General features: G+C 34.1%; 1 long non-coding RNA gene across 1 annotated transcript; it reads right to left on the reverse strand.

Moving 5' to 3' along the window:
• Positions 1 to 7,759: 7,759 nt before the first annotated feature.
• Positions 7,760 to 11,461, reverse strand: LOC141677755 (uncharacterized). Its single transcript, XR_012557511.1, has 2 exons — positions 8,531 to 11,461; positions 7,760 to 8,005 (listed from the first exon to the last, which is right to left on the reverse strand). It is a non-coding gene; the product is annotated as an uncharacterized LOC141677755 (long non-coding RNA).
• Between the last annotated feature and the right edge of the window lie 4,015 nt (positions 11,462 to 15,476).

The raw sequence follows: 15,476 nt of genomic DNA on the forward strand, positions 1-15,476 counted from the left end.
GTTAGGGTTCCCTGCCCACTTCAGTGATGGTTCCATAATCAATTCCTTCTCCTTAGTGCTATAAACTTTCATCCCAGGCATGGAATGGCTTTAATTAAAGTGCATGATAGAAACTTAAATATATTATGTATCAAGGAGTTAAAGGGTGGAAAAGATGAAAGTCATTATGTATGCAGTATTGGGTGAACTGCTCATAGACAGACATGAAGCAGTAACTAGGCCGCTCTCATAAGAGTTTTTAGAACCGTAAAAAGTTATTTCAATGAATGCATGAGTATTTGGTAGATCGTAATTAGTAATTAGCACATAAAACTCACGTAATTAGTATTTTTCAAGAAACTCATGAAAACGATATTCTGAGTTTCTTTTTTATCGTCTTCAAACTGTTGTGCTACTAAAGCATTTCTCTTGAGACATTTAGTGGTAAGGTATCAGAATTAACAAGTCCCTAACTAGAAAGAATCATATCAGCAAATCAATCAGTGGTCACATATTTCATATTGTGACTCGAACAGGTTACACTATTTCATGTACTCGGTCTTTCTTTAAAAAAAGAAAACATACCTAAAGAGAACCCGTTCTTCGATGATTCTGTGAGTGCAGCGTCAACAATCTGTTTGAGACGTATCAGCTTAGACCCTCGCATGACAGCATTGCAAGTTATCAGTACCTTTGGTTTACAATCACTTATTCTTTGGGCAACAGATTCAGCAGAGAATCCAGCAAAAACAACCTGGAAAAAATCAAACTTGCAGTACTTCGATAAATGCTTGTTCAAAGACATCACAGATTGTAAGCACCAGAAGTCTAGTTACAAAGGACAGGGGTCTTTTTATCATACCGAGTGGACTGCACCGATTCGAGATACTAAAATAGTTAAGATACTAAAATGCCAGAACTAAATGCATAACATAAAGATAAAAAGCTAAATTTTCATGAAAATAGAATCTTAGCTTACACAGGCAAAGAACATGCAAAGAGAAGACAAATGAAACAATCAGGAACTTACCAAATGCCTTCTATAACTTTACCCAAAAAAGTCATTGACAACTGCCTTGCCATTCCTTGACTCAAGTCATAGACGTTCAAGCATACCTTGTGACCTTCCTGAAACCAATAAGCAACTATAATTAAATGCTGAACATGTACAAATTAGTGACAACAATTTGTTAACAAAAACATACAGGGAAATTCATACAATTAGATATCCAACACAGTTCCCCTTGACATAATTAGCTATATACCACTGATATTAAAAAATACTAGTAAACTATTAGTTATTTTTAAAAAAACATATATACTGGAATTAGCTACCAACATGCTCATTATCACAAGAAAGAATTCAATACCATGTAATCAGTAGACATGAAAGGATCGTTAACTTTACACAATTTACAAAAATTAAAAAAACAAACAAAAATACAAATGAACAACCAAAAACACCCAAATTACCTAAAGTTTTAAATCTTTTTCTCAGATTAGGTCCTGTATACAACAAGAAGAAAAGTATAAGCAACAAGTTTAGACACTAAATTAATAAAAAAAAAATAAGGGTTTCGAATTAGAAAAAACCCCAATTTACAAAATTAGGGTTTTGAATTCTAAAATCCTCAACTTTTAAAACTGGTGTTCGCAGAGAAGTCCAGTTCGATTCAAGTAGATACAACACTTACCGAAGTAGATAGGTTAACTGAAAGAGGCTTAACGGAGAGATTGAGAGCGGAGAGAGGTTCAGAGAGAGAGAGAAAGGTTCCAGTGAGAGAGAGAGAGAGAGATTGTGATGGTGAGATGATGGCCGGAGTTCAGAGAGATTGTGAGGGGAGAGAGGTTCGATCGAGAGAGAGAGAGAGTTTCAAGAGAGAGAGAGGTTTGATTTTGTTGTGTCTGAAGATTGATTTGGGGGGAACCAAAATTTGGTTAAGGGGGGAGAATTTTGGGATTGGGGGGAATGTAAAACTAAAAACTGAATGAAAATTTCACTAATGGGGAAAGAAAAGGTGGGCGCAAATTTTTATTTTTTTGGTGAATTTTAGACATCGGTTTAATTATAACCGATGTCTACAAAGAACAAAGACATCACAAAAACACGGGGTGATGTCAATACTTTTTTTAACATCAGTGGCAAAGTTAACCGATGTCTAATGTGTGATGTCTATTGACATTATTCTTGTAATGGTAGCTCGTTCTGACAGGGGAAACAAGCATTTCGGCCGTAGTGCCGGTTGTTTCGACAGTCCTTGATCGTTGTGGCACTTAGGAACGGTGGAGATCTCCGCCGTTTGTTCTTCCGTTTGCACATGTGCGGTTTCTTGTGTATCAATCTCCTCTACAATCATGATGCATTGGAATTAAAGAATAAAACTCCTTCTACCGCCAAATAATATACCCGAATAATCTATCGAATATTCGAATATAATATAATAGAAAGTTTTTTCTTTATTCAATGATCCAACCTTTACAAATAACATAGTGGCTCTGTATTTATAGGAAGTCCCAATAGGGCTTCCTTCTTACAAATGGATCTATTGGGCCTTAATGACTAAAAATATTTTAATTATTACAGTTAAGTCCACTTAGCCCTTTTTCTTCATCCTTGGTCCAACAATTTGATAGTATTAATTTGTGTTAGGTTTGCTTATCTAACAATTTTTATATCATTACTTATTATATAAAGTATGTTTAACGTGCGGTAATCTTTGTTAAGGTCCATTGACGATATTAATTATTGACAATATTAATTAGATTGAAGTTCATTCTGGATTTAAGTTATAATCACTTTTCGGGTGAAAAATGTTAAGATACATAAATGTTGCTTCATCTTTTATAATATGTGCTCCGGAATTTGTAAATAAATTATTAAAGAGAAAGAAATACTAAATTTAAAATTTAATTTGCAAGGTTCTAAGTTTTTTGGTTAGAAAAAAAATTATCTAGAGATAAATTTTCTATAATTTTCTTAAAAAAATGGGAAGATTAGGTTCTCTCACACTTTTTTTTTTTTAAAAACAAATCTTTTTATATTAATTCGGTAGCACACGATATTTATTTTCTTCTTTTTTCTCTTCTCATCACCTTTTTCTGTTCTCCCCAAGTAAATATGGTTAGAATTATATTATCTACTGTAAATGTTTATACAGAGGTTGTTTTTATAATTTCAAAACCTAATACTTGTTTTTAATATTATAGTTTTGAATTTTACAAAGTTGATTTAATAAAAAAAATTACAGTATAAATAAATAATTTTATTAAGAAACTTAAAAATAAAGTTAATTATAAAGCAATTGTTTAGCGATGCTGTTTTGATATTTACGACATGCGTGACCTGTGCGATTACATATGTACACCCTGTAAACTGGATAATACTTCCTCTTCCTCTCACGAATATAATTTAATGACTTACAATGTAAGAAAGTCGGTGGGCTGATAATGGGATTGGGAATGGCCATTTGTAAGAGCATTTAGGCGTCAGACAGTCCACTCTTCCCCTTACCTGTGTTTTAGCCACATATATAATTGTAAGTAATTGATGAGAATTCAAGCACTCTCTAGATCTCTTACCTACAAAATTTGTTGAGAGAAACTCAAATCTCATGTTTACTCAGGGTATCAATTTTACTCCTCTATATATGTCACATTATCTTGAGCTATCTTTTTTTTTTAATTTTTATTAGTAAAATATAATATATCATCTCAACCATGGTCCAAACTTATCATTTAAATATTATTTTAAAAAATATAGAAAAGATAATAGATTTTTGATTTTCTAAATTATTGGAAAGTAATATCTTAATATATTTTGAATTAACCCTAACTATCTCAATGAAGTATGAACAGTGCATGATAAAGACCTGACACGATAGATCATAGGAATAATTAAGTGTTTCATATCTATTAGAATTATTTCAATAATATTATTATACTGTAATCAGTGTTTGCCTCTCGTTTTTGAACTCTCTGGCTACGGTGACTAGGTGGCCGTTGTTTCTTCGGAATGCAATTGACCTGTCATTGTTTCTCCCAAATTCTTCTAATTTATATATTATGTATCACAATCTACTTTGTTTAATGCACATAAAAAAATGTTGAACGGCTTCAAGTAGCCTCACGATATAATCAAAAGAGCAAAAAGGTGACTACCTGGCTGTTGGCAATAATTAAAAGTTTCGATTTATTTAGACATTAATGAATAAATTAATATGGTTCCAAATTTGATATGGACGAATTGACACCGTCGACACCTTGATCAGGATAGTTATAAACCCTTGTGCGAGAGTCTACAATATACTGATAGAGACGGGTGAACGTTCTTGAAAATACACCGTAGACCTAAAAAAATTATACGTCTATAAATGAAATAAAAGTGCTTTTGCTTCTCACTCCACCACCAAATCTCCCACACAAATATGACTTGTTGGGAACTTGGGATAGTATAGTTATATTGATATACACATTTACTTATATAATTCAGATAGATATTCGACACCATGCACTTCAACATAGATTTGAGGTTCGTCCTTCCAGTGCTGTTTAATGTACTTATCAACTTGATAAAGTATTTATCTAGTATTGAGGACCAATCTAACCAAGTAGTATTATCTTGGGACTCTTTCATTAGTGACCTAAATGGCTGGTTATATATCACCCTTGCTATTTTCTTTCTCATTTTTGCAGTCTCGATCAAACTCACCATCTCTGTCACTGTATCAGCAGAACCTATAATGTTGAGATTTGGCGATTTCAATCTATCGGTGCCTCTTGTTTTTCTTATGATAGCCTCAGTTCTTTTCCCGCCACAAATCTTGTTCTATACCTATCTCATTTGCTCTTGCATTTGGATTTCTCCGTGGCCAAACTGTGTGTTCAAAAATATTATGAATTGGCTGCATCAAATTCCAGTTTTTATCATCACGGCTCAGCAACAACCTGGTGATCTTCAAGCTCCTGTTTATCAATACTTTGAAGTTGATCATGATCAAGAAAATGATGAAAATATTGACATAAATGTCATTTTTGGGCATGCGTAGACCCGCTAGCTAGGTATTGTTATGCATGCTGGTTTAAGTTTCTCTATATCAATTTCTCTGTATATATTGTATATACCCTTAATTACTTTGTTCTGTAATTCAAGTACTTTGATGTTAGTTTCTTTCTGAAAATGTAAACCGCCAGTACTAATATCATCTTTTTATAGAAGTATATGCGAGATCGGACATGGATATATCGTATATAAGTAGTATAGACGTTAGTTATTTTTTGCACATATTTGATATTTCTATTGAATTAAGATAAATTTTTCCCCACAGATCTAAGCTCAATTCCACCGTATTTGTGTACATGCAGATAATGAGTGGCTATTTCTGTAGGTCAAGAATTTTCAGTTTAAAATTTTAATAAACTAAATTCCAGTTTCTAATAAAAAATATTATTAATTATTAAAAATCAGCGGTTAATCTTTCATCTACACTTAGTTATAACATGTGCAATTCATTAATGGCTTTTAAGCACAGAGAATATATAACGAGAGATTTGAGGAATTTAAATTCTGTATTTGAAATAAAATCAACGATTATAACCCACCCCTTAAATTGAAATCATGTCATTTAAATTTGAAAACGTTATTGTGAAAAATGCAATCAAGAAATCTAAGCTAATGTATTTTTGAAAATGTAATTGTGAAAAATTTAATCAAGAAACCTAAGCTAATTTATTTTTGAAAAAATCCGAGTTTAATTTTAGTTCATACTTTAAAATCATATTTTTTTAGATCTAAGATTTAGAAAACAGAGCGTGATGTCACGTACCGCTTAATTTAGACCCGTACATGCCATTTTTGATTGCGGAACTTTCTAGACTAATATAAAATATTATAGTAATCTCTTGTAAATTTAGAAAGCTCTAGAATCATGTGGAATTTACTTAGAAAATATCTTAGATAGATATTTTAGATGGAAAACCCTAGAACCTTCTTTAGTGGAGGAATATTGTAAGAAGTTCTAGAATCCTCCTTAGAGTAGTATAAATAAAGGAGGTCCCGCCCGCAAGGGTTGGCTCAGTTGGTTAAAGAGAGGAAAACTATCCTCTTGGTCACGGGTTCGAATCCCACGGGAGGAGAATTTATGATTATGCCTCCTGAGTCAGAGCCCGTCGCTTAAATGCGGTTTATCTTGGTTCACGTGGTCTGCAGGCTATTGCGTGAGCCCGTAGGGTTTACCCAGTGCACACCCGAAGGGTAGCGGCTGCGGGTTACCTACGATAAAAAAAAGAAGAAGGAGGTCCCCTCATTTGGAGGATCATCCAAAAAGTTGTAAAAACTCTCACTTGTAAACACTAGTGCTCTTAGTAATAAAAATTCCTCTCTTTCTTCAAATACTCTAAGTGTTCTTGTGTAGGTTTACTTAGTTGGCTAGAAAGGCTTACTTAGTAGTTCTCAAGGGGAGATAAGAGTTAAGTGTCGGCGCGGTTGAACTAAGGGAGTTCTAAGTCCGTGATAGGGAGCTGGAAAAAAAGAGAGAATTAGGAGAAGTTGAGAAGATGGATGGGGGAAGAGTCCATTTTTAATGGGCTTTAATACATAAAGCCAAGATGTAATAATGGAAAAATCTCATTTTGCGTTAAAGGATTTAATTGTTAGAATAGATTGTATACAAAGGAATAACGAAACATACTTGAATCTGATTGCGACCTATTTTGTAGGTAACAAACCTGATTGTGCCTTATCTTCATGAACATAAGCAATTCAAATTCTTTGATGAATCGGTGGTCAATGATTTTTTGATAAATAACTTTATTCTAGAAGGGAGTAATAAGGACAACGGGTATGCATCAAATAATAGGCTATAATAACATTGGCCGAGACTCTATCCTCGGAAAGACTCAATAAAAAAAGCCCAAAACCCAATTATCAGCTCATGATCCAGGTGGTAGTGGACTACGGATGGTCCTGTTATATTATAATATTCCCCCTAATCATTAATTTATGAGTACGGGAAATATTCTTGAATTATGTGACACACACTCTCGTTTTTAGGTGACACACGCCAGACACACTTTGACACGCTCCAGCAACATGGGATGCCTGGACACGTGCCCACATTGTGGACGTCCAGGTACCCTGGAACCAGAAGGTTCCAACAGCCTGGATCCCAGGAGGAGCACCTGGACACGTGCTCCCATCACAGGTGTCCATGTGCTCAAAGATCACTACCACATAAATGATCTTTAGCAACATCCCAAAAAATGTTAAAAATGTGAAAAATGTAGCCATAAGACGTAAGGCAACACTTTGGTCAATTTTGAGGGTGTTGAAAATTTACATGTGGCCTTTAATGTTATGCCAACACTTTTTTTTAAAACTATGCCATCCATATTGTATTACCTTAAGGTCCTATGACAACATGTTTTACTCAATAACAACACCAGCACTGATGTTGCCTTTAACTTAATAGCAACACCCAATAGAAACATTATATTGATGTTGCGTTAAATCTTCATGCAACATCTTTCTTATTTTGGCCAACACTTGATCTAGTTATAGCAACACCGATTGATTTATTTTTGCCAACACTTTATTGGGCTAATGCAACATTTTTTGTAGTAATTTTTGAATAGCTTGTTACTTAAAAAGAACATCCCAATATAAATCAAATTTGTGCAAATAAATTAAAATAATAATCAAACAAATTCAAACTAAAATATGCAGAAGCATAAAAATAATTCCAACATAAACTTTTAGGTCATAATCGAATTAACTTTCAAGTAATAACAATTCAAACTATTTCGGCTTAAAATTTTATGACACGTAGATAAAATTACATGCTGTATTTTGAAATCTAGCCAAACATGATAAGTATCATAGTTAAAATTCTGTCACATAATATAACAAAAGATTATATTCTAACTAAGATCTGCATAAGCATCAAGGGCTTGCATTGCTTGCATTACTTGCCCTACTTGCACCACCGTTGTTTGGTTGTTGTATACTCAGATTAACTCTCTCTTGATCCTCCTGCATATTTCCAAAAAAAAAAGAAAGTAAATCCACATATTCTGAAACATCAGTTCTATTGACTTAAACAACTTCTCTGTGCAGTTTTTTGATGTTTACATGTAATTTGAAGTATCAGGGGATCTTAGGCTGTCTAAGTCTCAAACATCTACCACGGTTGATTATTCAAAAGCATAAATCTGCAAAGATAAGGATATCTAGTGCACAACAGACTATGTCACAATCAAGTGGAATTTAAAGCTCTTATAATCTATAAAACTTACCAGCTGATTTGACTTTATGAACATCTTTTTTAAGGGAATGATACCAGACAAATAATAATTTGCAATACAACAGAAATTCATCAGCCCGTACCCGCAAATGCATTGATTTATATTTAAATTCCCTCATTACAATACAAATTATAATTTGAATGTGATATATTCTGGTTTTACTACCAGATGCTGCATGGTGTGGTATCATCCTATTAGAAATAAACAAAGAATGCTTCATTTTATGTACAAAAAGAACAAATTTCATGCGCACCTGAGGCAATCATGTGACAATGATGGCTCCTGGAGTACCACCAAGTAAGTACTTTCTCATGTACGTAGACATACTAGATTCTTTGTATTCTTTTGGCAGCTTCACATACATCAAGTTGTAGAATGGAGAAGCTACATCTTCAAAAATGCTGGTCAATGTAGAAGGTACCTAGGACATAATTTTACATTAATTACGATATAGCATATACACAAGTGAGTACCAATATGGAACTAAATTTCAGCATGCAACAAATAAAGATAACAGCAGTTCTGCATCATTTTCCTTTGAGCTATACATGATTTTTCAAACAACTTCTCCGTGATAGCAAGGTATTTAAAGACTAGCCAACTTTTGGTTACACAGAGTTGCTCACATTGACTCAAATTGTTTCTCAATGATAGCTTGAGAATGGTTTGCACTATGCAGCAACCATAAGGCTGCACGTTTCTTCACATTCAAATTTATACAATTGTAAGCTATAAGCATGCAAATACAATAAAGACATTTGATACAAAGATATAGATCTACGGTTAAGGAATGATACTAATTACACACATCATAAAATTCGCATCCCTTACGAACATGTGCAGAGCCAAGGCTGGTTGAAGCATCCATTACACACACTACTTTGTTTCCGTTTCTGTTTGTGTTTGTGTTGGATGATGACCCAGTATTATTACACTCCTACATCCCTATTATGGTCCAAGACTGAATCTTAGGTACACATGTACCCTTAATCACAATAAAAATAATGTAAGTTCATTATTGTACATGAGCTACTTGCTAGTTGCTAGTACTCTATGTTTCTGTATATGAAAGTTTCTGCATTTATGTATTTATAACTTTATAATACAAATTAGCTATTCAATGATCAGATTTAATATAATCTCAAAACAAGATGCCTCTCGTTGAACCTACACCTGAGGTCATAATAGTGGAAGTTAATCTTAGCAAACGTCGAAAGCCAGTGAATACGATCATAATATATAGTACTATATTGTCAGCAATTATATCCTCATCTTACATATAACATACTAAGTGTTATATCAAGTAAAAAACTTTCTGATTGCTTTCATGTGTTATTTTACAGGAGTTGTATAGGAAAATACAAGAATTGTTAGTGCAAATGGTTCATACATAGACATAATCTTTTCCTTTAGCTTCTAAATATGCTATTATTTCTTGGAAAGAAATATCACAATTTTGTCCTAATCTAGTTCTACACTTGGGAGATCATAAAAAAGCATACATATATGAACTCCATTCTGAAGCCATACAACAGAAATCCAGATAGTACCATAGAGTTACAAGGTGAAGCACATTCAAAAGGATCAAATGATTATAAAAGTATCTCAAAATTAAAAATACTAAAATTAGTTTCCAAGTATTAGTATTTCTAATCGTCTAATTTGTACACGTATTGTAAAACTAGCATTGGAAACATACATTGATAGTCATATAGATGATGACGTACTATACTTAAGTTGGATAACATAAAACACAAACAAAGAATATTAATGCCTATACACAGACTAAAAATGCAACTTCAGTATGTATAAATTTTCACTAACTAAATTATATCTAAGCTATAAATATAAACATTATATACTTACTATCATCCGCTGTGAAATTACATCTTTTGTATCTTTACGAGACTCATCACCACTAGATGAAGCCTGACTTACCATGAAAAGCGATACACTTTCAACAAACAACAAAATGCAGAATTATATAATTATGCAGAATTATGTAATTTTCAGGGTACATGGACCAACCTGGACGCTACTAAGATGTAATTATGTATACATATTATATTTCATTACCTCAGATCTCAGAAAAATATGAACCTATTCCCCATTTATCCTTTTAATTGGACAATACTATGGATGGACGAAATCAAATAATTCCAAGATCCAGCATATGCAGGAAAATTATTATATTTATAATGTAAAACTTCAGAATCATAATACTTAAACAACATAGCACCAATACAAATGATAAATGATCTGACACAAGTTCAAATCCTTTTACCTGGACTTTATATATCTATCTAAATGCATACTTATGCCTTATTTTATTCAGAAGATAAGAGTGCATCCAGTTTTGGAGGCATTTCCTGACATTTTGCGTGGTCATGGGCTCATAAGACGCGCCTGCAAACCCATTTGATGCCATTCCTATCTCCCCCAATTCATTAACAAATAAACTAAACCAGTAAACCATTGTGAATTTTACTATTATTAGAATAATATATTAAGAAGAGAGCTCGCCGCACACTTCAATCTTAGCTCAAGGAGTAAGTACAGAGACGAAATCAACACAAATTAGATCAATAGCACCTGACCTACACATACAATCTGCTACTGATGTAGAAAATAGATGGGGAAAAATTACAACAGATACATATATAAAAACATATAAATGGTATAAAAACCACCAAAACTGTAAAACAAAATATAAACAGGGCACACATATAAAACCCCCAAAAATAATTAGGGTTTGAAAACCCCAAAATTAACAAATTAAAAACCCCAAAAATCAGGATTTGTAAACAGATTTTAAAGAACACCCAAAATTAGGGTTTGTAAACCCCAAATTAACAAATTATAAATCGAGTTTGTATCTATAATTAGACCAGAGTAAGTGGAGCTTTAAAACAGAGCTGAAAAAAATCAAATGGAGTTTAAAGAGATGAGCAACTGAGCGGAGCTTTTAAATGAGATGAGTGGCAGCAAGAAGAGCGGCGACGAGGAGTAGATGAGGGTAAGCGAGATGAGTTGCGATTGAGTGTTTGTGTGGAGAGACTGAAATGAGCTTGTGTTTTGTGTCGTGTGTTTTTTCTTTTTTCATCTTTTTCTATTTTTATTTATGCGGGGTATCAATTTGTTGAGCGGGATTTTTCCCCCGCTTAATTTTTTTAATTTTTTTCACATATCTTTTTAATTCTTTTCACATATCTAAGCCAACATCAATAAGAGTGCTGCCATAGAAAATCTAAGGCAACATTTATAGAAATATTTGGTTATGATGTTGCCATATATCATACTTTTTAATTTCATGCCACATAAGTCAACATTTTTCTTAACAACACCATTTTTGGATGTCGGTAAAGACCATTTATGTGGTAGTGGATTTTGGACATTCTAACGACCCCGATTGAAGGTACAAGTACCTAAACCCTAATTGAAGGCCTATAAAAGGCCTCCAAATAGGCGTTTTGGGGGTTACACATTCTATTTTCTTACGTACATATGCATACACCACACATATATAAGTAATTCCAATTCTATCCTTCTTCTCAAAAAGCCTGTCTCATTCTCAGCTGGAGGTGCCGCGGGGACACCACTCCCTCCGGTTCTGTTTTACAGGATCCCAACCTATAGCTTAACCACATACACTCTTATTCCTGCACAAATGGAAGATGACCCGAATAGAGAGAGGATATGAGCCTGATGAAGGATTGGAGTTATCATTGGCGCTAGAAGGAGGGGACAAACTCTCCATTCTGTGGTGGAGCATATTTTAACCGGAAAATTCCGTCCAAGAAACTGAGATCTTACACCTAGTAAGTTGTTCACTTACTCTTTTTAGATCTACTTGATAGTACTTATACTCCTTAAAAGCGTGTGTAGGTCTAAATTAAAAATATTTGATTTATTATTTACTGATAAAAAATCAGTTTTCTTGTTGCTATTACGGTTTAAAATTGTATTTTGTCGGTTGAGGATAATGGTTTATTGAATGTTGTTATAGGATATGACGAAGAGGTAAAAGAAAGCATCCATTTCAGGCGTGGTTCGACGAACGCTGCCCCTAATAGAGATGGCTTATCAAAGAGACCTATGATCGGCATTCTACAACCTATAACTCGTCTCAAACCCTCCAAGCAGAAGACCAGATAATCTTTATAGAAAAGATGAGCCACAAGCACCACGAGACACCTAAAAATCTATGGGGAAACATGACCCTTGAACAAATCCAACCTACCATGAGCCTGTGGAAAAAGAAGAAACACCCGGAACCAGAAATCCGTCCTGGCGATCAAGAAGAACACTCCGGGGAAACCCATGGCTCGACCCTGGATCGAATTGCTAAAAACTTGAAAAGGCCGACCGAAGATGCCGAAGAAGAGATTCGAAGGGCAACACTCCGATATCGCATTCAGAGAGAAGAGAGGCAAAAGCTAAAATAACAATTTAGAAAAGAATCCTAGAAGAAGAGGCAAAGCTCATAAAATCCATGTCCCTTCTTCAGATTCTAAACCCGAGAAAGAAACAAAGCAGGAACAGCTGGTCCGGGCCTTACAAGATTTAAAGAGAAAGGTAGAGGGTGACATGGAGGTCGGGGCGATGGCTACCCCTTTCACTAGAAGGCTGGAATCCACACCCCGGGGCCTCAAACATTTCAACTTCGATTTTTTTGATAGGTTGGCTGACCCCGGCCCGGGAATCCAAGCTTTTTCTTCTAATTCAAGGAAACCAACCTTGAATACAAATTAAAAAAGACTAACCAAGTTAACCCAGAAATCTTAGAATTAGGGGGCTACAAATAAAAGAAAAAGCCCAAGTTTTTTCTTCTAATTCAAGGAACCCATCCTTAAATACAAATAAAAAATACTAACCAAGTCAACCCCGAAATCTCATATTCATAAGACCCTAGAGTTAGGGGTTTAGGACATCTCCAATGGGTAAAAACCCTTCGTTAAAAATATGTCAAATATACCATAAATAAGTATTATAGAGATTGTGTAAAAATTAATCCACTCATATGTTGCATTGCTGTTATCTAAAATTTTAGCCAACCTCCCTATATTGGCTATATTTGTTGAACATGTACAGACCTGTAGTTAAATTACACATCATCTACTTACCATATTGAAATAATGCATTCTATTTTATAATAACTTTAAATAATAAAATCATACTATTTTCAAAATATAACCAATTACTATAGGCAACTCCATCGGAGTAAATCAGCTAACAAGTTCACCAAATTTTACATAATCACCATTTTATTTCATTTTAGCCATCACAATTGGAGATGTTTTTAGAAGTCAAACAAAACTCCCAATTTTCCTCGTAAGTAATTCAAGAAAACCAACCTTGGATACAAAAGCCAAAATCAAAATTTTCAATATTTCAATAATTATAATATTAGTAGAATTTAACCCACCTTAAAATAGGACTTTCAAAACAATCCTATGGAAAGATAATCTTAATAAGACTTTCTAAAAGAATCAAGTGATTTATGTTTCGCGCAGACGCTTCGAAAGTCTTTTCGGATCCTATATTTATAAATTATTATCCACGTACTTCCAAATTTATAGGCAAGGTCACACAGATTGTATTCTTTTTCGCGAATCGTGTCATTCATGCGCTATTTACACTTTCTAGTGCTACTTGCTAGCTTGCATTATATTCGTGGAAGTAGCTTGGAAACAACCTAATTTAGTACTTAACCTCAGTTTTCCCGATAAAATACAAGGAAAAAAACTATAGGCCACATGTGGCATGTGTACTTGTTAGTTGTATTAACATAGTAAAATTTACATTATAAATACAAAAATACTTTAAGTAATTCATTCTCTAATAACCCCCACCACCTCCCACATATAAACCTTGTTCTTGATGTCACATACATACTAAAAGTTTACATAATCTAAAACTATGCCTTATAACATATATTTAAGGTTCATCGCTCCTGTGCTATTTAATATTCTCATCTACCTTACAAAGTACTCTTCTAGAACTAAGGGCCAAACCAATCAATATCAGTTTGGGACTCTTTTATCACTGGTCAGTATGGCTGGTTATACGCAACACTTTCTCTAGTCTTGTTATTTTTTGTCAAGCTTACCATCTCCGTCACTGTATTTGCAGAACCTCTAATGTTGCAATTCGGTTATTTCAATCTCTCGGTGTCACTTGTTTTTCTGATGATGGCCTCATTTTTGTTCCCACCTCAAACTTTGTTGTACGCCTTTCTCATCTGCGTATGTATTTGGATTTCTCCTTTTCCTAGCTATGTATGTTTTTGATAAAATAATGAATTGGTTGCAGCAAATTCCGGTTTTCATTATTTATAAAGATCAGCAACCACCCAATTATGATCTTCAAGCACCGATCCATCAGTATTTCGAAGTTGATCATGAGGAATATGTGTTAGAGAATGGAACATTCATGGCCATGAATTTTTCTGGGATACAACAGAGATTCATGGGCATGAATATAAATTCATGGCCATGAATTTTTTCTGGTTTTTTTAACAATGACTAATAGTTGGAAGTTTGTTCCTTTCTAAGAGGACTCAAACTTTCATGTTTAAATCTAAGACATCTTCTTTGTGGAATCCATATATAAATGGAGCTGTAATGGCTAGCTTGAAATGGGTTTGTGGTTGATTAAGTTGTAAAAACTTGAGTACCACATTGATATGGTAAAAGAGTGTTGGTGGCTTTATATTGTATAACATGCAAGTGTAGTGCACAACTACTAAAGCATATGGGTATGCATGGATGTAGTGTGGGCCTCGCGCGCACACACGCGCGCCGCCGCCGCCTCGCCTCGCCACTAGGGCCGAGCAAAAAACCGATTTAAAACCAAAACCGAACCGAAACTGGAAAGAACCGGAGAAAATCGAGCCGAAGAAAACCGAGCTGAAACCGAAACCGAAAAATAAAAAACCGAACCGATTTAAATGGCTCGGTTCGGGTTATGTGTTCCAACCGAACCGATAAAAACTGAACCGAACCGGTTACTAATATTAATAAATAATTATTTTATTTAATAAATATAATTAATATATTATTTCAGAATTTTTTAAACTGTATAACTGTTATTGTTATCTAACCCTTTTAACTTTGTTATAAATGAGATTCCTGAGGCAGTATTAAGGCATTTTCCAGTATTATATGTCGTTTACCAGGTGATAATCCGCACGTTTACCA

This window comes from Apium graveolens, chromosome 8 (genome assembly GCF_009905375.1).
Source record: "Apium graveolens cultivar Ventura chromosome 8, ASM990537v1, whole genome shotgun sequence".
NCBI lineage: Eukaryota > Viridiplantae > Streptophyta > Magnoliopsida > Apiales > Apiaceae > Apium > Apium graveolens.